Source organism: Macrosteles quadrilineatus, unplaced genomic scaffold (assembly GCF_028750875.1).
Source record: "Macrosteles quadrilineatus isolate MER2022 unplaced genomic scaffold, UCM_ALF_1.0 Scaffold_1__1_contigs__length_201487025, whole genome shotgun sequence".
Classification (NCBI taxonomy): Eukaryota; Metazoa; Arthropoda; class Insecta; order Hemiptera; family Cicadellidae; genus Macrosteles; species Macrosteles quadrilineatus.
Genome location: NW_026542594.1, coordinates 198,122,169 through 198,146,884, shown reverse-complemented (window position 1 = coordinate 198,146,884; position 24,716 = coordinate 198,122,169). Strand labels below are relative to the sequence as shown.

Below are 24,716 nucleotides of genomic sequence, written 5' to 3'. Positions count from 1 at the left end.
TTACTGGATATTTCCATCCCTAAGGGAGAGTTCCTTGAAAAACCCGATAAACATCTTTCCTCTCATCCAGCATACTACAGCACCACGACAATATCTTCTTCACAATTTCGTTTAGAACCAAAAATATACATTTCTTGATGTCACTCTCTGTTTCCTGTTTAGTTTCCATTTATGATATTGCTGTGTAGGCTTATTTTATTTGAAATTCCTCATAAAAATGCGTAGCAACATTTATATCGAAAGTTCATTGACATTTAGTAAGTTCAGAGAGAGCACAAGATCACAAGATGGTCAACGATGTATTTAACGAGCGGTCTTGGCAGCTGATGATCATCTTGTCGTTCTGACAGAGACATTACCCGTACAATACAATACAATACAATATGGTATTACAATACAATACAAATCATGCCCAGGTTCGTTTTTAATTGACCTAGTTTTAGTTCATCAACCGCCAACGGATGTCACTGACACCGGTACACGCAGATGTTCGTATTTCTGTTAGAGATGCATTGAGATAAAAGATACATCAGCTGTTTGTTAACTGATTCAGAGCAAAAGCTTGGACAGTTGATAATAGTAGGACTTCAGTATTACCTTTGAATATACAAATATTAATACTTCAGTACACAATAGTCAATTGTATTACCATAGATAAAACATACTCATAGATAAAACATACTCCCTTAGTAGATTTCTCATCCTTATGTATCACGCAAAGACAATTTTATTATTAGTTCTGTCCGGTGCACTGTAGAGGTCGTGTTTGGTTTACAATTTGTTTTTTGTTATTTCAGTCATTTGAAACCTCTTCAAACCAAATAAAACGATCTAATCATAAACAATAACTTATCCCCTATTTATTTAACCTAACAGTAAAGCACAAATCAAAAAATAAACCCAAAAATAATAGAATCAAAATTTTGTCGACACTAGCGATCAGTGTCACTAGAAATGAGCTAGATACGAAAAACGATCAGTCTATTTAAGGTATTACGGACTAATTTGGCATCGAATTCAGGATTAATCAAAGTTTGGATTAAATTTAACATATTCAATAAGGGTAAATTTTAGAGTAAGATTTACCAATATTCACAAACACAAAACAAGTAAATTCAGTTCACAAGTAAATTTTCGTAAATTACTTTCCAAAGCTGGCAAGATAACAATAAATAAATAGTAAACAAAAAACGCATCGAAAAAATACCGGTCAGAATAAAGAAAATGAACGAAGTGAGCATTTAATCTATGGTAGTGTTCGTGAAATGTTTATATCAGCTGAGGTACAATAGTACAAACGTTGTACAGATGTTCAGTAAGCCCTCATCAGTGTTGAGGTTAGCCACCATCTGTGGTCTAGGGGTTTGGGTCCCCATTTAGTCGATCTTTGTACCATCGTAATCCTTAGGTCCAATATATCAATTTACGAAGCGTACTTTGATGCTATTTGTACATGTATAAGAATTCGGGATGGTGTATTTGGCCTCTGGGGACATCGAAGCGAAAAAGTAAATCGGGAAAAATGGTGTAGTGGTTAGACCGCGGGACTTCGGTCCCTGAGGTCTCAGGTTCGATCCTACCAATGGATTTTATCTAAGTGATAATGCCGCAACCCCTAAGTCTAGTCTGAAGTGTGAAAAACAATCCCAGGCTCGTGCATAGCGTCAAAAAAATTAACTACCGAGAATAATGCACTACTGTAAAACCTCGATAGTAAGACTATCGTACAAATTGTCCAGTAATACTTGTTATCGAGGTAGACTTCTTATGAAGCTTTGCAATAAATGTGATTTGGGGTAATACAAAATTCAGGGTATTTCAAACTTGATTAATACTTCTTACTAAGGATGGCTTTCTTATAAGGGGTTTTTTGAGATTCAGCTGTATTAGAAAAACTAGTTCCATGAATCTTCCCAAGAGCTACTCCGGTTACATTTAACATAACATACGGAAATTAGAATCTCGATAATTTTCACTCAGAAAAATGTATTACATTTTCATATAGGTAAATAAAAAAATATATATATGTGTGTGTTGTTGCCTTGAACAATACAGCCTATATGTGTTTATTACACATAGTAAACTAGTTGACCTATATAGTCTATTATACAATGCTCCTATTCTAGGCTATCTCTATAGTCTTCCGGACTAGATAATGATGTAGAAGTAATTTGTACTTGTCCCAGTATAGGCATAGTTGCTCTATTTTAGCGCTTCTAGGTCAATAGAAAAGCTATAATAACTTTGGGGAGCAATTAATTTTAGAATGGGGTGCATAAGGTTTAAGAAGTTGCGATAAAATGTAACATGCGGTGTTAGGTTGGATTAGTTTATTTACAAGTTTATACAATGAAAAATATGGACACGTATATAAAATTAACCTTTATAAATACATATGAATTGATGTAATTTTATTTCTTTAACAGATTACGCAAAACATTATTTTTTTTCGTAATTATAAATTAAATTAAACTAACCTAACCTAATATAACCTAACGTAACCTAACCTAACCTAACCCAACCTAACCAAACCTAACCATACCTAACCAAACCTAACCACCACAAAGCAACTGTAAAAGAGTGGTGACCCTCTTCTCTAAAAGTCAAAAAGACATTCCAAAATAACTCTTTTGAACCTGTTCTACAATAAAAGTCAGTAAAACTTTATCCCTGCGTCCTACAGCCAAATTCTTTCGAGATCAACAATGCTATTGTTAAATCTCTCCCAGAAATAGTCTCTTGCTCACAGTTCAAAGAATCGTCAAAGCAACTTTAGTGTTTCTTTTCGTTTCGGTCGCGTTGCCAGAAGTATTCGGCCTTGTTGTGAGGTGGAAAATGGTTCATCTGGCAATGTGTGATTGTAGCTGACAAGGAAAACACAATCGGATGCCAACACTAATAAAGAATGACATTTTGTGTGTGGTACGTGACAAAAATACGATGGATTTCATATCGTTTTAGTTCATAAAGTATCCAGTCTATTAACTCTAATTCATCAATTACCATACATTTATCACCTTTACCAAACTCTAACGATACTTGAATTTTATTTTAAAATAGACACCGATTTTTGTTCTACACATTTTCTATATAGGTTATCCATCAACACCCATCAAATATTTCTGTAAACCATTAATGGCCTATTAATCCCACTTTTACAAGACCACCTTTGCCTTTGCCATTACAAAAGACAACCGATCAAAAGAAGCACTTTTTCAAGGCCTCCGACGATAAAAGGCCGCAGTGAGATAAAAGTGGCAACGTCGCAGTCACGGCCTACCGAAACAGCTGCACAAATGCATAATGGTCTTCGGAATGTTTATGTTTACACGTCTGTTATTAGTGCTATTACCATAGCTATATGCCGGCCGGTGCGACGTTGCTAATGGGTACAAATTAATTTGAACAGATGGTGTTTTTGGCCATCGAAGGCATCAAAACGAAAAAAGAAAATCGGTCACGGGTCTAGAGTAGCCTAATAGCAATCTTGATGCCTACCAAATCCTTGGTAAACTTGCTAAAATAAAAAATGTGAACCAAACTCGATGACAACGAACAGACTCTGAAATCACAGTTTTACGACGAGTCACGACACAATAAATCCACTGTGGATTTCAGTCATAAAAGTGTATCTGGTGGTATTGACCGCGTCATTATCAGATGGGCTGTGGGACAGTGTACAACATGGCGGCGATTGATAACGTTATCTGTTGCTATGGAGAGGAGTCGTTGACCTAAGACGCCTACGCTACCCTTACAACAGGGGGGAATACCACGCTGACGGGATGTGGGTGGAGTGGGGGTTGTGATGTTGACTCCGAGAATTGTATTCATATACACAGATTTTTTAGGGATTTGTATATAATACAGTGGAACCTCGATAACAAGAACCCCTTGATCAGAAGTGTGATTTTAAACTACCCTTGATTATTTATTACCCCAATCACAAGTTGTAAACCTAGATAAGGAGTCAACCTTGATAACAAGTCGTATTTAATAATCCACCGCGAGGGACTTACTATTGAGGTTCTAGTCTAACTGATAGTATTTATGCATTGTTTGTTTAGGCATTTCTATCTTAAACGGTTACCCAAGGCATATTATTATTTACCGTGGAGTTACGTTTAAATGAGAATTGCTCTAAAGCAAATTCCCAATCAACCATTACATAGCACTAAAAATTTAAAGATACCTAATTCTGATTTTTAAGTCTAAAGTTTCAGGTCCAAGATGATTTTTAAGTCAAATCATGAATCATAAATTTAGCAATTATTAAAATATTACCTATCAATAGTTCAAATTACTGCCACAATACTCTTGCTGTATCAAAATATATACTTAACAAGTTTTATAAATTAAATTTCAAACCAGTACATGAATTTATATACTAAAATCAACGTTCAACACTTAAATAAAACTAATAAAGAACTACAATGCTTTCCGCTAGCATCTACAAAACAAATCCTATAGGATGTGAGCCTACGTAAATAAACCTACATGTGCATAGACTAGAGTGGTTTAGAAAGTTTTATAAATACCATCGAGAAACAAAAGCAGTATTTTTATAATCACAATTTTAGCAATAGACAATGTTCACATGATATAATATCGTTTAGCACGGCGTGATGAAGGAGCGCCCAATAGAGGATAGTTCCTGCAAGGGGTGACTAGGCAATATGAGTACAGCGTTCATTTTGCCTTGCCAGCGCCGTGCAGTACAGAACGTTATGCTAACTCTATAATTTAATATGCCTACAGTACTATACTGTATTTGTTTTACGTAGTGAGGTTTTATAAACTAGTTCGGGTAACGAATACAGTGTTGTTTTAAGTATTGTCAACAGTTTATGGTCTTACGTATTTATTTAATTTTAATTTTAGAATAATAAACAGTTGGCTATATAACTAATTTGACTCAGGTAAATGAATTTTTTTAATGCTTCATTTTGATTATATTGTAATAAATATGCAATAATATAACTTTACAAATTTACGTAATTGTTAAAGTGATGAAGATAGTTTAAAAGGTTTTCTTTTGTAGGTGTCATCATTGACTTTTGGATACAGAAGGTGTTATTCAAACAATTATGAAGTTAAATTGAGAAAGAAATTAACAAATGAACAGCCTAGTTTTTGCAATTACATGTTCACATAGCGATCAAAGAAATCCCAAAATATAATTATAAAACAACTTTTTAGAACCTGTGCTAAAAGATGTTGAAAAGTATAACATTTCATGTTAAAATCAAAACGAAACATTGTTTAAAGTACCAACAATTGTTAATTACTGTAATTATAAATATAGTAAATTCAACTTGCTAAGGTTTTTTTTTCTTTTTGGGAAATTTTTCAATGCCATAATGCTTTAATATAATAAGGCATTAAAGCAACAATATCAAAACTATGATTGATTGATTTCTTTAAACTTTGAGCACTACGTCAACAACAAAAAAAAAGATTGATTGTTTTTAAAACTACAGTATTATAGAAATTAAATTCTGGTCTTACAAACGATGTGACAGAAATGAAATTAAACTTTTCAAACGAAAACTGTATTTACAATACAACACATTGTTACATACGAGACAATACTGCCAACATAATGGAACGAAATGTTGCCAACATAATGGAACGAGCCAGTATTGCCAACAGAGAAGAGTCAGTGGTACCAACGGAGGCGCAAACAAATAGTGCTAATTATATTCCCAGCGGAATGCCTGCGCTGTGTCCACAACTTGAAGAGAGAATAGCCAAGAGATAAATATATATACTACGTTGAAAAATTCGTAAACTGAATTTAGGTAATATAATAATCAAACAGTATTGAAACAACGCTTGAAGCAACGTCAAAATAAACTCCATAAAACGTTTGAAGTTTACTCTTTCCAACTGAAATACCTTATACTAAAGATGTTTTTGACATACGTACAGGTTTATTTTTCATCTAAAATGTAGGTATAGAAAAAATTTAACGTTTTTTAAGAAAATCTGTGTGATCATCAAAAGTTTTGAGGGGATTCCACGAATAGAAAAAAATTGAATTTGGTATTTTTTACAAAGTAATTGTATACCATTTGCATTGTAAATCACCTTAACATGAGTTTCATCAAGATTAATTGTTATATTCACTTTACAATTAAATGAACTAGTGGTCGTCCTGTGGTCGAAACTCGACCAAAAATAATTAATGTACAGACTTCTCTATTTTCTCCCCACACTGTCAATGAAACATGTGATTGGAATTTCTTCCATTTGTTTTGATTTTCTGTTTACATTTTGTTGTTATTTCGTCACCATCATGGCAACTCATATGGACCATGTTAATTTTTTGAAGTTTTCAAATTAATTTTTTGTGCTTATTTGTTAGCCTATTTTAATTTTTAAAGGCATTCTGCACATCTACAGGAAAATATCTTCCCAACAGTATGCGTAGATTTTCCCTGCAATGCACACGAGCTGAGAAAAAAGGTTTTAAAGAAACATGCTTGCCTATTAATATATAGATAGATTTATAGATTTAACATGCTCATATACTTTTCATTCTTATAAGCTAAAAACGTTTTAAAAACATGTCTGGGTTATCGAATAGTTTTTGCAGTGTACTTATTAGTTGTAATTTTACCGACTTTAAAAAGTATTGGGCAACAAATATAACATCGATTTACGAACTATTGCGCGCAATCTACTATTACTGTACAACAAAGGGGCAAATAACACGGTAAAATTTTTAACCTAAACAATAAAAGAGTGTTAGTAAACTTTAGCATACTGAAACGTAACCAAACACAAAAGAAAAATTAAAATATCTTTAAGGTTTTATAGTATGATGAGCAATTTACTACCAGTATCCAAAGGCAATATTGAAAGCCTAGCAAGACTTTCAAATACACAAGTCAGATTTACGTGTTGCTTGAAAATCAAGTTTAAATTCATCAACCAATGATATTTTAGTAATTTAATTTATTAGTAACGTTAACCGACATTCAACCAATAACGTTTATCCTTCATGAAACTGTTTTTTTTTTTATATCTTTTACGTCGAAACTGTTAATCGATGTCAACACGATGAAAGCACAATTTCATTAATAGTTGCAAGAATTCCCTTCGCCCACAACCACGCAGTTGAGTACGTCACTTTGCTTGTTTTCCTGGAGTATTTGCGTCACATGTTTTGCTCGCGAAGTTATAATTATACGCATGTCTATCTTAATTATACATCTTACTAATATTATAAATGTGAAAGTATGTGTGTTTGTTTGTTTGTTTGAAGTTCAATCACGCATAAACCACCATTAAAAGTACGAAGGACGGGTACTCTGCTAGTGTACCCATATGTCTACTGTGGCTCTCAAAACCACTAAGTTACACGTCTTCAATATGTATGTATTCACATCATCATGAGTTTTAACTTTTAATCTTTAAAGGTTTTATTACATCCTAGGACGATATGTACTGTTCCTAGGCCCGGAACTGTTTTACACATTACTTCAGACTAGGAATAGAGGGGCTGTAACTTAATCATATGAAACCAATTGGTGATTGGCAGGATTTGAACCCTGAACCCCTAAAACTTTTTATCTTAGGTTCTAGCCAGGTTTCCTATTCTACACATTACTGTACTTCAAGCTGGTTCTAGGGGGTGGTGGCACTATCATATACAGTATGTAGATGAAATCCATTGGTAATTGGTGGGATTTGAACCCGGAACCTCTGAAAGCTTTACATTCTAGGACTAGCCTAATAGTTTCTACGCTATAACCGCTGTACACATTATATTACTCTAGTCTAGAGGGTTGTGGCATTATAGGTGAAATTCATTGATGATTGGCGGGATTTGAGCCCCGAAACCTGTTTCGTTATCTGTTAAAACTAGTTTTGAAATTAGGGTGGATAAACCGACGTATTTTTGGCTGTAGAGGACGGTTAATCCGAGCGACGGATATTATAGAGTCGGATAAGAGAGTGTCTACTGTAGTGTTTTTGTGGGGGAGCGAGCTGGTCTAGTGGTAGAGTGCGGTACTTCGGACCCTGGGGTCCCGGGATCAAATCCCACTAAATCGCCAATGGGTTTTATCCATGTGATATTCCACAACTATCAGGTAATGTGAAAAGCGATCCCGGGCTCGTGCCCAGCGTCTAAAAATAAACAGTATTGTTTTGTGAAGTGTGAGTTTCAAGAGTCATGACTTGACGAGATGAACGACAGACGGACGCACAGGTCAGAGGTCAATTGATAGATTGAAATGTTTGGCGACGCTGAGGTCACAGGTCACATGGTTGCCCATCGTACTACAACATTCCGATGTCACTTAATAGATGTTTACATCTTCACGCATTTAATAGTGGAACTTGTAACTGGGAATTCTACGACATCTTTCGACCAATAGTTTTGGCGAGGTTGGATGGATTTTGAAATGTTAAATGTTAACTGAACAAACATATATAGATAAATTTATGCCCCCTTAATTGCGAGTGTTCCTCGGTGCACACGCTTACAAAAATATGTGTACAAAATCGAATTTAAACTGAAAATCTATGACATGGAGGAATAAGCATTGACTTTTTTATGCTAAAGTAGACAGTCCATCTATATGGGAACAGCTGTAGCCAATGTCCTAATGATCAAATGGCATAGTTGACCTCGTCTAGTGTGCTACCATTGTGCTAATGTATAAAATTATTGAGTTTCGGTTATTATGATCGTATAGGACGTAAAAGATGCTATGGTACAATAAATTGTCCTTGTAATTTACATGTCAGCATTCTGTCGGTAATTCAACTCAACTTCACTCATTGTTAAGTAAGAACAATCTTTTTATGAAATGCCTTACAATTCTTTCCATTGTCAAAAAACGAGTGGAAAACGCAAATATTCTTCGCCTAGAGTTTTTATTTACTTGTTTTGGTAATCCGGTATTCACTTTAACCCGATAATACACCTTTAACACCGCCTAACATTCAACTAGATGTTGTAAAATCTGTACAATGGTTCTTCCAGTATATATTTTATCTACTGACAAGCTCAGTCATGACTTCCTCAATGTGCCGACCCCCTGGTGAGGCGTGACTCCCCTTCAGGAAAGACCATGATCACGGCAACATCACTACTGCGGAAGTCGTGGTCTCCTATCGTGGATGTTGGTTTAAGTACCTGACAAATATATAAAATGCTAGACAGGTTGATCAATTCTTGTTACAAATACTACACCCAACTAAATACAGATTAAACGGGGTTCTAAAATATTGTCAAGATTGGGTGGAAATAAATTTTTTTGTAATTTTGTGGAATCATAACTAAAAAATGAATACAGTTAAAGAGTGGATAGAGAGTGGGACTTTTGTCTTAGATGCCCCTAGATTCGAACCCGGCCAAACACCAATCGGCTTTTAGCTATCTGATAAAACGAATTTGTGGGTTCAAGCAAAATTTAACCATAGATTTGGCTGTATAAAGCCATAGATAAAACATACTCCCTTGTGTTGGTTAGTCTATGATAAAACTTCAAGGGTTAGTCAGGCAAATAGATGCGTCACAGTATCAGAGATTCCCCTCTACTACAAACCACACAACAATTAGAAATTGAATTAGGTAGTTTGGTACTTTCCTTTAGTATGAAGAAAGTAATTGAATACAATAGGCTTAGAAATTTCTGATATCAAATACGCATCCACACAACTAATTTTGCGAAATTTTTCATTACAATTAGCAAAATCAAAAACGACGTTTCGGAATCTGGAATCTGACTCCGTCTTCAGGAGAAAGTACATGAAATTTTAATTCTGATATAATATATAAAGCAATATCTAACATTTAATTACCCTTTCCCGACCAGCTGAGATTAGTATTGTGCAAATACACGTAATTGGTCCAATGGTGGCCAGGAAACGTCTTGTCGTGTCTTGTCGTGATTGTCTCTGACACACGGACATCTAAAGTCAATTACATCTCGGGCACGAGTAACCTCGGCAATACGTAACGTCTAGGTAGGACGAAGTCCTAAAACAGCCTCAGTCCAGTAGGGTTTCAGCTCACTAGATTGGAACGTCACGAAGAAGAAGAAGAAGAAGAAGAAGAAGAAGAACATCTAGGTGTGATTTGGGATCAAGCTTCGTATCAAGAGATGTTACTAATTAATTACATATCTGTACGAAGAGAATTGTGTCTGCATATGTAAAGCCATTGACTTTGAACTGCGCACGTAGACATCTTATCTTGTAAAATCTAAGGTATCGCTTAGTTTTTCATGTTTGGTGGACCACAGTGCACTGATGTCGACTAAATTAATGTTTTAACATAAAATTTCCTTGAAATAAACCTGCATTAGACTAACCTAACTGTATTTAGATTGTTGGTATGGTAAAACAACAAGGTATTGTTTTGGTAAAAAGTATAACCTTTATTTGTTTACTTTTTTATAATTTGCCATCTAAATTATATATCCTATTTTGATACTGTTCAAAACTATAGCCTCACTGAAAGGTTCTTCAATTTGTATACGTATGAGCTTTCTTAATGCTTTCTGTTTACAAACCCGTTATAAAAGCAACATTCTAGGTATATTACACTGACAAATTTCAACAACGCAAAAACACGCTGATAGCACTAATCAAATATTGTATCGTACAGTGCGTACTCGGACAAAACACTTTGGTTGAATTGGTATAAACAATAAAACTGCTTTATTCAAACAGCATTCAGAAGATTTTATTTCAAACTGAAATTATAAAACGTGTTCAAGTGCATATTCAAAATCTGAACGTGTCTTTATTCGTGTTTAATCAGCTGAATGTGTTGAATTAGGCAAATACAGAGAAAAATACAGGGTTTCCACAAAATATTAATAACAGTTTGACTTCCCCAAAAAGGCTGCGATGAGACGTGGCAACACCGCAGCCCCGGCCTACCGAGACTGTTGCACTAACTGGAGCGTCTGCGCAGTGTTTATGTTTACACGTTAATCACTACTGTACCATGGCAATAGGCCGGTGCGACGTTGCCACACCAACACCACGGCCTTGTATTAGAGGAGGTTATGCTTAAGATGAAACACTTCATCTTACTCATCTTATGATGAGATTGTACAGATCTTTTGACCCTGTATTTCTGAAATAACTCAACGCGTCTTGCATGTCAGGCCTTGAACACCAAAATTGACACAAAGTTGCTTCGACCTCGCCTCTCATTTTACCCAGGTACGTCACGTGTTTATGCAATTAACACACAAATGCTCGTTAGGACAGTAGTTAGCGCCATTTTCAACAGTTCCCTTCAAATCCGGTGGCATTCTGCCGCCAACTATGGAGCCGTGTGATTGGTGGTATTCCGTGGCTGAGGTACAAAAATACTAAGTTGTTTGATGGACATCGTTTGTGAATGACCAATTCAAATTGTATTTGACTTGATAGTTGATTAAGCAATTTTTTAGTTGGTGGCATTCATACTCAATAAACACCATTATCACACTGAAGGTTTTGTAAAACGTTCTGTATAGATTTTGCACAAATTTACAAATACATACGCTGAGAAAACTTTATAATTATGATTGCTGATTGATATTTAGTGGAGTAAACTTGTCTTTGCTTTAAATATTTATTTTTTTTTCCATTGGATAGATATGTGAGATATATCTACGGCCAATGTGGGATCCGAACTACGGGGTCACGACATTTGGTTTTTGACATGATTTTTGACCCTGTGTCTTCAGAACCAAAGTTTGGCTCTTTAGACCAGCTGTGTCAACAAAACACAATAAATTGTTGGTGTTAGTGTTTGATTCCTATACTAACCAACAGCTGTTTTACATTATTTTCCATCTCTAAACAAGGCCCCACTAGAAAAACCTAAATTAGTAACACATTTTTGCCATTCAAACTTTCAAAAGGATTTGAATCTGAAAATTAAAACCTTCTATTAGTACAGTTTTAGCTTTATAAATTTGGTAAATATTGTAATACCTAAACAAGTTCCCAATTTCCATAATGCACTGGGCTAGCAACTATTTGTTTGCGGATTAACTAACAGGCAAAATTCAAACCGAAACATCACTGTTTAAATATTTATTCCCATTTACCAAACTGTGGTTTGCTTGCGATTCCACTGGTTAATTTTTTTTTTTGTTTATTCCATACGGAGTTTATAAATATATAACGTCGTATCTTGTTAATTTTCCTGACTAGAGCACATGTGGTTATAAACACAGCAATTTTCTATTACTTAAATCTCATTTGCGTTCTCTTTCCTGTTTTTTTTTAACCCTCGTCTAAGCGGCGTTGGTGTGTGGCAACGTCGCATTGGCCGGCCTGTTGCTATAGTAATAACATTAATAACAAATATTAACATATAAACATTGCACAGACGTTTCGTTATGAATTAGTGCACCATTTATCTCCAAATACTATCATGTTTGAACACAATATTAAAATATAAACTATTTTTTGGGATAATCCTTTTCACTGCCAACCTTTCAGAACTAAACAAACTTTACCTGTCGTTACACATAACCTCAAAAACAAAGTCACCCAAATGAATAAAGAATATACTTGTAAAATACAAGTCAGTTATGGGATGGTGGTACTGGGTACGGCGAGTAGATCAATATTGCATGCAGTAGTCTCGTGCCATCACTGGCTTACCGGTCTGCTTCGTCAAATATTTACCGGAACAACGAAAACTACGAGCAATATCCCTGTAAATCTGTAGGTAAGATTGAAATAATCGCAAAAAATCTGTGACCAATTCCACGATTAATATTCAAATACATTGTTTTATTAGTTAAAAACTAACGTAGTTTACGCTACGACCTGTTTTAGATTACATAGACATCGGTCTTTTATAACTTTGATCTTCGTCTCTAGGACACTTTACAACCAACAATATTATGGTTTGTTTTAATAATAAGAATAAATATAGATTTCGCAAATACACATGTAGAACATCGATAGCAAGACTCTCATGGTGATTACCGGGATTACTATATAATACGAGTTATCAAGGTTAACTTCTCATCGAGGTTTGCAATAACATGTGATTAGGGGTCAAATTAGTTCTAGGGGTTTTGAAAATGGCACTTGTATTCTAGGCTCCACTATACAACACTTGAACATTATTAGTGATAGTTATGTTTTGAGGTGCCTTGGTTTACTTTAAAAGTCTACGGTTGTACAGCGACAGTATAGGGTTCGTTATCGTCTATATCTTGCTTCATCAGTTAAGACTTAATTTTACTCCACATCTTAATAATATTCTAAAGCTTGGTAGAAGAATGGTTTCAGTGCTCACCTAGTTTTACGAAGGTAGCCTTTTCTATGAGAATATTGGATACAGAAGTAGACTTCCCATCTTTATGGACCAGCTGTAGCCAATTTAGTCAAAGGTAATAATGAGCTTTTAATCAACTATCCACTGAAGAAACAGCTGATCTTATTCAGTAACATAGCTTCAAGCATTGAATATATATACTTTTCCGGTAACAGATATTATTTCTATAATCAATGGTAGGAGCCGACCATAACCAACGCTCATTTTCACTCACCCGCCCAGCTGTTTGAATCACCTGTTACGCAACCTCATTAATATCATATTTGTTGAATGTATGTGAATGGGAACCTAGAGACGGTCATGTGAAGGTCTCAGTCAAGGACGCGCCAAGGTGAAGGTCGTTTCCCGCGTTTATTGTGGACCTTCCGCCGCAGGTTTACCAATGTAACATAGCGAATGTCACGTACAGGTGAAGAAATGTGTCGGACGTGAAAAACAAAAAAACTTTCCATCGTGGCCTTGTTGAGGTTAGGTTGATCAGAAACACGTTGAACAGATCAAAATCTGTGCGATCAAACGTTAAACGAGAAACATCTTGGCGAATATTGCGAAGTCTGATACGCAGGAAGGAGTTAGGCAAGAACTATTTCTAAATTCCAATCTCCGTAAGATTATCTCCGTTGAAAATTTACTCATTTTTACACTTTTTCACAGACCTCCCATTGAATTTTATGTTTTTGTGTAAGTTTTCTATAACACCTTTTTTGTATACTGAACTATTGACCATTATTTATTTACATTGGTAAGTAACATGGTAGTACCTGTATTATTTAACAAACTATCTTCAGTATAATCAACGATGCAAAGCGTTGAGTATAATAGCCGTTTTTGCTTAGGCTAGATTCAATTGCGTTAAAATAACCTACAATATTCAGTTCCTTGAAGAAACTCAATGAATGTCTGCTAAAGATGCTAGCAGATGCCAATATCTGTTATGTACTATACTGGTTAGTGTAAACCAACTTTTGATGCTAAACTTTGTTTATATAAAACCCAATGACATAAAGGTATCTGTAAAGTGTAAAGTGTTTTGTACACTGACTTAGGAGCGTAAGTATTTTCCATATACATCAATTCGTCTACCTTTTGGAGCAAAAAAAATCAAATTTATTGTTACTAAAATTGAGTGCATTCAAAATATTTTACATAGACAAATAAACAATCGAATGAACCTAACATGTGAACAAGCACCAAAGGATTTTGCAATCGGCTTCAAGTATAATCGGCTTTTAGCTCTCTTGAAATGGTTTCAACGCGCGAAAACACATGAGAACTTAATAAAAAATATATAATAAAAGCCTCAGCCAAGAAAATTTAGAAATAAAATCTGGCAATCATCTACAGTATCTCAAAACGTAACGCTAATAGCTTGTGTTGATATTGTCAACAATTTACATTCATTGAGTCATTTAAAGCCCAAACGAATTAGGCTTTATAGCCAAGAAGTCCTTTACCCTGCTAAGAATCCTATTCAGAATTACGAAAACGCCGTTGTGTTCGCTATTTCTGTGTAATGCTACCCTCGAGCCTAATAGTCAAGTGGAATTACGATATCAAGTACAAACAGGAAGATAACAAGAATGTTATTTTTAACTTGGTCATTTTTGAAATACCCAAATTATCATTTAAGTTAAAAGTGTTCATAAAAATATTAAGAAAGTTATGCAAAATATCAGTATGGTATTTTTTATGCTGGAATATCTTTATTTAGTGCCTAGCCTACAATCTTTTTTGGGCAATAAAATAAAAATAGTACAAGTTCCTCATTAGATTAGATTTATTTGACGTGCATTGAAATTTAATTATGATGCCTTTCGGCTGCTCCATCTAACTCGAACTGGCCAAAACCCACTGCCCAACCCTTTCAAATAGAAGTTTGGTAAGGTTGGGATTGTTATTTCATTTTCAGAACACAACAAATATAAACATTTCCATCTCAAAAACATTTTTCAATAATAGAACACCTAACCTAACCTAACTGTATTTTACAGAATCTGGGAGCAGTAAATAGTTTTTACCCTAGAAGCATTTATTGAAATCCCTTTGAACAAGAACTGCTCAATTCAATTATGAACTATAAAACTATTTACTTTACGCATGATTGAACCTATGACCTTCTTGGGCATCCAGATGTCGATAAAGTGTTATTTAAAATCGAATTACTTGACACTACGAAAGTTTTTTACGTCCAAAGTTAGTTAAGCTCTGTATCCAGCCAGCACCGATAGAAGCTTATAATCGTTTGAAGGTAGACGGCAATGCACTTCCACGGAATCCAATATCCAATTTGCTCACAGCCATTCCGCGTGTATCGGTACACCCTGTAAAGGTCAATGCTAGACTCAGCAATGTCCGGTAGTCCGGTAGTGCTGAGTCTCTATATTCGGTGCAAACTGACATGCGATCTTTTGGAGGTTGGTGGCTTTTGCGGATATTGAAATTCCCTTGCTACTCTTTGAAAATGATTGAACCAAATCCTGTCGAGAAATACAAATGTTAGGGTGTACATATCCATAATATGGCCCTTGGAGGTTTGAGGACTCAGAATGAACAAAATACGGCTTAAGTTGGTAAGAGTTGGGAATGGATCAAAATTGAGTAAGGCATCTGGAGAATATTGAAAATCTATATCTGTAGACACATAGAACTAAGATTATCTAGTGACTTGATCCTAAAGGAAGAAAGGATGAAAATGCAACTTTTAAGTAAGGAGAGATTAGCCAAATAGAAGATGTATATAGGGAAGAACGAAGATTGAGATAAAATGAGCAAGCTGAAGACAAGGGGAGACTCTTAGAGAAGTTGATATGGCGGAGGATAGAGCATTCTGAATGCAGCTTCTTGATGAGGCGAAACATAATTTTGGATTCATATGACCGTTAGAGTAACTTTGCTATTTGGCACGACACAGGTGTTTCAAGTGATTCACAAAAGTAACAAATGTACAATCATGCAAGACTTTCTATAAGGATTATTGCGTTGTACTTGCTGGAATTATTGCAAAGTCTACGTACATGCTGCAACAAAGGCCACTAAAGTGCGTGCAGTGCCAAAGACCATCAAATGTTGGCAGAAAGCGCAAGAGAAAGCTGACGGAGGAGGTCGAATTTGCATACAAGCAACTAAAACTTGCAATACTGTTATTGAGACGTGAGCAGATTATTGTTTATGAACTCAAATAGTATAAAGTCTACAAGTAAAACCTCATTAACACGTCACTCACAACATGACAGGCCTCTTGATATCGAAAGCTACACTGGATCTTATGAAAACCAACCTCAATAAAAAGTATAAACACATCACCTTGAAAATACGTGCTAATACAACATATTCTAATGAACAATGAACTTTTTCCTTTCATTTTGCTATCATCAGGAAAAAGGAAAACAACGTACTTCCTATCTACAAAACGGTAATGGTAACGTATCTACAAAACATAGTTCGTGTTGAAACAAACCAATGTCGCATAGAGTCAATAGTTCCATCGTATACTGCGGAAGTCAAAAACATCAGTCATGCGTGTACTCTTCGTTCAAAAAACATCACCCTCAAACGTCTATGGTTCGTTAGAAAAACATGAGTCTGGAGGTAATTAGAATTACATAACATGTGCAACTAGCAACGGGAAAGTAAAGTTGATTCGCTTTTCCAAAAACTGCATCTACAGGCACAAATATTTTACTTACAGAAGAAATATATAAAATTTGAATAAATAGCCACGGCAAACATTAATACCATTGCAACTCTACAACCCCATACAATTAGTAACACATCAATAATTGAGCTTCATTTACCCCCATTGACTCAAACACCCTAAATTTGAACGGTTACTACCCCTATTCAATTCTACCACTAATGCATATACAGACTCACGAGTAATTTTTCCTGCTCGATTGCAGAAAGACGATTCTGATCCTGTCTCCGAAGGTGTAATTTCTTTACAAGAGATAATGTATGTATGTTGGTACATCACGAAGGCAACAATCATTTTTATGACCTAATGTGTCTCTTGGTTACGCCTTCACACACACACACGCACACACACACACACACGCACACGCACACAATCGAACGTTATCCCCCACCCACCCTCTAGGCGTCAATGTCTGGCCTACTTTTGAGCCACGACATAATCTCAGCCCCACAATCACGAAGTTACTTCTGACCTAAACCGTTATTAACAATTTTTGATAAAAAAATATACGATAACAATAAAATTTATACTTATGGGCCTATAATAATGTTTTGTAAAGAAATATTTGTCAACAATGCTTATCAGAAAAACCCCTGTTTATAAGGTGCAGATATAAAAAATATTTCCTATTTTATTAAATTAGTGTGGAACATGTTATTCAAGCTAAAAATAAAACTAATAGTAATTACTATGTTAAAATATTTGTAAGTCCAAATATTTTTTTACGTGGTTTAAATAGTTTACCACCAGTAAATAATTTTTTTATACCCTACAAAAAATTTCCATCTGTAAAAACAGAGTCAACTTTGTTGAACGTACAAAAATAGGTTATAAATAATATCTCAAGTGGTTTAATTGCGATACGTGGGACGGGTCGATGTTTTCACAACGGATAGTACTGCTTCACAGTGTTGCCAAGCGACGCACGTTTTCAGGTCAGCTAGTACTTACATATATTTACACTACGATAATGTTTCCAAACGACTTACAGCTTGTTTCAAAATACTGCAGCTGATGTTTTTAGCACTTAGATATTTACAGCAGAATTTCTCACTTGAAAGTGTTTAGCTCCTCTTAACTTAGTTTCAAAGTAAGACGCCATTATTTACTTTCTCTATTTTCGAGGACTTTTACCAATATTATTTTCTCTTTTTGGTGATTCATATTCTGTTTCAGAGCTGGAATTCATAAAAATTATGTAAATAAATTGTTGAGTGTATCGAAAGTTTGTATTGATTGTTTAAATCGGGTGTAGTTTGTTGTTGCATTCTTTCCAATAGTTCGACTTTTGGTGGTACAATGAACAACAATCGTAATAGACAAAATGACTAAATTACTTGCTAAACAGCTGCTTGTTTGCAGTAGCAAAATTAAAGGGAGTTAGAAGTCGTTTTGAGAGATGATCTTTACTCGAAGAGTAATTTCGTTTTGTTATGTTGTTTTCTCGAATAACTAAAGTTTGTATGACGAAAAAAGTTCACCACGCGGGCTAAAATTATTTTGAACCTAACTTATTTTCCGCCCTCGGCAAGCTAGAGTCGAAAAGAGTCACTTTACGCCCTAGTGATAGAATTAATATACAAAAATCCACGAAAAGCTAGAAAACAGTTTTGCGAAGGTAATATTTTATATTCTAGCATATGGCACTAAGAACAAGGTCACGATTTGGAGAAATTTTAACTGAAAAATTAAAATAGTAAAAAATGATTGTTTTGACCCTCCCTATGTTAACCGACCACTGTCGGTATCTTCGGACAGCGGTCAGTGGTGTTCCATTGCGAGATGCGCGGGTGAGTCTATTTCTGCCCGCTATTTCAGTCAGCTGACTCACCAACAATGCGACACCATCTGAGATCATCCATTCCGTGATATCAGCTGATGTGGTTATCACTAGATCCAAGGATGAGATAAAACATCGATAGCGTGGAATTTGGCCTCGGATTCTTGAAGGGTTACACAAACCCTTCGTTCCGATGGGAACAAAATTTCGAAATTAAATCAGAATGGACAGTTTAAACAGGTAGAGAATTGAACAGTGGGTTATGCTTGAAGATGAATGAACGAACTGGACAAATGTTTAAATAAGGTTGAAAACGAAAATGACCTTATGTTTAAACAGTTACGAGTATCTGTTTTATACGAGTATACGAGGGTGAAATGGAAAAAAAACCTTGTATCTTTAAAAATCAAAGTTCTTAATCATGCGTTACGTTAGATTAAGGGTAGAAAGGGTTAGTGCCTGGCCGGACGAGTTAAGGGTAGAGAGGGTTAGTGCTTGGCCGGACGAGTTAAGGGTAGAAAGGGCTAGTTCTTGGCTGGACGAGTTAAGGGTAGAGAGGGTTAGTGCTTGGCTGGACGAGTTAAGGGTAGAAAGGGCTAGTTCTTGGCTGGACGAGTTAAGGGTAGAGAGGGTTAGTGCTTGGCCGGACGAGTTAAGGGTAGAAAGGGCTAGTTCTTGGCTGGACGAGTTAAGGGTAGAGAGGGTTAGTGCTTAGCCGGACGAGTTAAGGGTAGAAAGGGCTAGTTCTTGGCTGGACGAGTTAAGGGTAGAGAGGGTTAGTGCTTGGCCGGACGAGTTAAGGGTAGAAAGGGCTAGTTCTTGGCTGGACGAGTTAAGGGTAGAGAGGGTTAGTGCTTGGCCGGACGAGTTAAGGGTAGAAAGGGCTAGTTCTTGGCTGGACGAGTTAAGGGTAGAGAGGGTTAGTGCTTGGCCGGACGAGTTAAGGGTAGAAAGGGCTAGTTCTTGGCTGGACGAGTTAAGGGTAGAGAGGGTTAGTGCTTGGCCGGACGAGTTAAGGGTAGAAAGGGCTAGTTCTTGGCTGGACGAGTTAAGGGTAGAGAGGGTTAGTGCTTAGCCGGACGAGTTAAGGGTAGAAAGGGTTAGTGCTTGGCTGGACGAGTTAAGGATAGAAAGGGTTAGTGCTTGGCTGGACGAGTTAAGGATAGAAAGGGTTAGTGCTTGGCCGGACGAGTTAAGGATAGAGAGGGTTAGTGCTTGGCTGGACGAGTTAAGGTTAGAAAGGGCTAGTGCTTGGCCGTACGAGTTAAGGGTAGAAAGGGCTAGTCCTTGGCTGGCGAGTTAAGGGTAGAAAGGGTCAGAGCTTGGCCGTACGAGTTAAGGGTAGAGAGAGTTAGTGCTTGGCCGGACGAGTTAGTAATATTGCACGCCTCCCTCAACCTGGCTGAAAAAGTTAACTATCGTACGTAATAAAAAAATTAATTTAGGTATGGTTTTCCAGGTCGTGCCCATCAATTCCACTGCAATTGACGCTGTAATATTCGTTTTCGAGTTATTTTCTCAGAATTTAACGCCAGTTTAAAGTATATACTGTATTGAGATTATATTGTTTTTATCATCGATCGATTGATCGACAGTTGGGCAGCATTCGACCTCTGTGTGGTGCGATAATCGAACACTGATTTTACGGCTCCTCCGGTTTTAACGTGGTGAAAATTTACTAAACAAACTTTTTCAGAAATAAATTTGACAAGTAAATATTAATTAAACTTAAACCAAAGTTACCTACACCCGTAGCTCAATTTATTACAATAGTATAGCACTTAAACACGAAAAACTCAACTGAAATGCTTAATGGATACAGAGAATACAAAACATTTACAAATTAAGATAACTAAAAATACTTATCAATCTAATGATAGCCACATCTAGTACTGTATAACGAAATATGACAGGTAACAGTGAAATGACTGCAAGCCTTAGATACTTGAAATATAATCAAAAAAGATAAAATGTTAATAAAGTAATATTCTGTTCATATTTGCATTAAACAAAAGACAAAATATACGTAATTATAAATAATCGACATATTGTACTTCCAGTAAAAAAAATAGGAGGAATAGCTTTAATGAATAAAATAACCTACAAAAACACAAGATAACAACACAATCGACATATAGGCCTACTAAAACAATGTCCAATTACAATTATAGATTAGTATAAAAGTAATAATAAGTGTTCATGCAAAAGATAAAATTAGTTGCTACATTATTTACTTCCATATGGTTACCGCTAAGTGCAAAACAATACCTTAAAACTATTCATAAAAACCTATATTCATTCACTATACATGTAACTAATATCAACAATATACTGTAACTAATTATAATAACTATAATTAATGTTTATAAGTGTATGTAAGTAAAATAATACTTGTTTGCTGAGCTGCGAACAGCTGATGGAGCTAAGGGCGTTGGTCTGGGAAACAGCTGATCTCCTCACTGACACCCCCACCCAACAAAAACATTCCGAGCTATTTTTAGATTTTCATAAAAATACTAAAAATGCAAAACTACTTAGTATTTTTATGAGTTTACCTTACAAATAATGTCAATGTTAGTCCTTGAACCCCAAAATACAAATAGTAGGCCTAACCTTAATGAATTTTTACTACTCGAATTAAATCAGTAATGGTAAAGTTTTTGTAATATATTTTTCACGAATAATTAATAAAAAAAATAAATAAAGTCGAAAATTATATTCGTGTATTTAACCTCACAAAACAATTAAACTCAAATGGTTGTGGATAAAAATATATTTCGGTATTTGAAGGTGATCTTGTTGTATGATTTGAGTGTAATAATTTTGTATATCGTTACCAAACGAACGATATAGGTTACCTTTAACGAATAATCAAAAGAAGAAAAGTAGAAAGTTTTGTGTATTCAATCCAATAACACAATAAAACTAAAATGTTCGTGATTTTTATTTCAATTATTGAGGGTGTTCTGTATGTTTTCGTGGTGTGTGTCTATCGCTACAGGCTAGCTAAGGGCGACGCTTACCCTTTCAGCTAGGGGTAGCTACCCGTCACAGCGCCTCGACGGACTGTGCCAGAGGGTAGGTTGGGTAGTGGGTAGGTTGGGTAGGGTAGTTGGGTAGGCGGTCTCACGCACGACTATCGATTGGCACCCTCGCCTTTATAATGCTCGGCTTGTAAAATGTTTGTCAACGATTTGTTAGTGCCTTTGATAAGAAAATTTTGCATCAAAGTATGCTTTGTACTTTTGGTTTTAGATACATTTTGGGAAATAAAGTGGTCACCAACAAATGTAATAGTTTCCTGGTTCGATTCTGGACTCAGATGACATTTATGTTGGGCTGTCAGTTACAATTAATTAAGGTTGACGTTAGAAATAATTAAGGGGCTTGTGTAGGTACCTTACACAAACAAGAACACAAAATTCAAAATTCGTCAAACCCACATACAATTAATCATTGTAGCGTCAGTACGTATTATTTATAGTTTTTGATAGTATACAAGAATTAAAACTTTAACTTATAACCTATACAACTGTAATGTTAGTGAGTCGTTTACCCATTCATGATTCCAATTTTACTATAGCTTCTGACATTAAGAACAATACTCGGTTTGAAACTAAAATGTTTACATCACTTTTGTTAATTATTGTAAAATCGTTGGTATCGTTATTTTGTTTTTGTCGGAAAGCATCATTGTGTATTAAAAGCAGTTAAATCGAACGGTTTCACGTATTTCAAGATAAACGCTTGCTTAAGAAAACAACTTGAAACACTAAAAACAGTTGTTTGTTGTTTAAAAGAATCTTCTTAACTATTAGAGCCATTAGAAAACCTTTTAACCTCAAAGTAAAATTTCCTCTTAGATACATACGTCACAAACCTTCGTAGAATTTTCCTTGGTGTAAATTACAAGTCAATTGGAACACTTTAAACAAGGAAAATCCAAAGTGCCACTTGATTATCTACTGTTGAACAATAACAACAACAACAACAACAACAACGACGAAGAAAAGTAAATAATGACAAGCGGTATCAGGGTTCAACTGTCAAACTATTTGTCAGCTCTAGAATGTTATTGTATACGATATCTTCATTCATTGGTCGAGTATTTGTCGGTTGTAGATAATCGCCTTTCTTTACATTGTAATTTACTTCGGTGTGTATTCACCAATATACAAATTGAACTGAAAAATTTAATGACTCAACCCTTTTTGAGTATACACAACATCCGTCCAACACACGCACAACCAAACAGTAACGCAGAATAAACAAGACAAAAACCTTCAAACATTTTTATAAATATTTCAATGTCCCTATACCATGAAATAAACACATGTTTATTGAAGTATGCAACGGCATCATAGGTACACGCATTGTTGAGAGTATGCATTATTGAGTAAAAATTAGTTAATTGTTGATCCATTGTTGACAATTACACCTGCGGGAGTTATTTTTAAAAAAATCTTAAAATTTCTTAAAATTTCAAGTATGACTAACGCCGATGTGTACACTACTTTACTAAAACATACATATTGTACTTTTGAAAAAAATATTTACTCCGAAAACAAAAAATAAACTCACCTTCAGTAGCGGAACTCCTCACAGGTGGTTCAACTTAGACTAAAATTACGTACAAAAACAAACGGTGTAGAAATGAACGAGTATAAAAGTACAAAAATAGAAAAGTCGCGATAGGTCGAGGTCGTGACGGCGCGGAGAGGCGCTCAGTGCCGGAGTCACTTAGCGAGTGTGAGTGAGCGCTGAGCGACCAGCAGCGTTGCGCGGAGCGGGGGGCGCTGGGCCGTGACGTCACGCTACGTCATCACGGTTGCCATGGCGACGCGTCTCTCTGTGACGTAACGGCTACCCACGCCTCGTCCACTCTCAAGAGCGTTGCCCTGTCAATGGTTACGACCCCCGCGATCGTTGTAAGGGTCGTAAGTTGATTGTTGGAAACGTTTGTAGATGAACGTGAATGAATAAGGGAAGGTAAAATATCTTTGGTCTTACCACGATCCTTATTTCTAGAAAAAGTCTTTACAGTATTTGAATAGGAGATTTGGGGACTAAAGAACAGCCCGTGCCTGCGATCTTGGAAATCTCCCGCGATCGTGGGAACGTCGTGGTTATCTCAAGCGATCATGGAAACGTCGTGGTTATCTCAAGCGATCATGGAAACGTCGTGGTTATCTCAAGCGATCATGGAAACGTCGTGGTTATCTCAAGCGATCATGGAAACGTCGTGGTTATCTCAAGCGATCATGGAAACGTCGTGGTTATCTCAACCGATCATGGAAACATCGTGGTTATCTCAAGCGATCATGGAAACGTCGTCGTTATCTCAAGCAATAATGGAAACGTCGTGGTTATCTCAACCGATCATGGAAACGTCGTGGTTATCTCCTGCAATCAGGGCAACGTCGCGATCGTTGGCATCTCCCGCGATCACTGCAACGTCGTGGTAATTTCCCGTGATCATGGAAACGTCCTGGTTATCTCGAGCTCGAGCGATCACGGCAACGTCTTTATCATTATTTTTTATCACGGAATCATTCAAGCCATTTACTATGAACGTGATTCGTGTCTCAACGACGTGAAAAGACACCAAATCATGAGTTGTGGCATCAAAATAATCATTATAATTTTAACTGAACTTGTATCTCATTTTATTAATAACCCTTTTATTACTTCTATATATAGTTTTTGTGTTTGAAGTGAAAGAGTTGTATTACTTTTATTACTTTAACTATTGACTTCAAAATAGTTACTGTTTAGTAGAAACACGTTTTAATCAGTGTATCTTTTTAATCACATAGAGTTAGATTTTTTTATACGTACATCAGTGCAACTTGAACATTGTACTGAGTAGTCTATGTTGTTACACCTTAACTTGAAGATAATATAAAAAAACTAAGCTAATCAAA

General features: G+C 35.8%; 1 protein-coding gene across 1 annotated transcript in view; it reads right to left on the bottom strand.

Moving 5' to 3' along the window:
- LOC128993996 (protein Tob1-like) overlaps window positions 1-23,545 on the bottom strand; it is an 88,421-nt gene extending 64,876 nt beyond the window's left edge. The window contains exon 1 of the mRNA XM_054418177.1: window positions 23,374-23,545. The gene's annotated coding sequence lies outside the window, so the exon portion shown is untranslated. The remainder of the gene's footprint in view (window positions 1-23,373) is intronic.
- Between the last annotated feature and the right edge of the window lie 1,171 nt (window positions 23,546-24,716).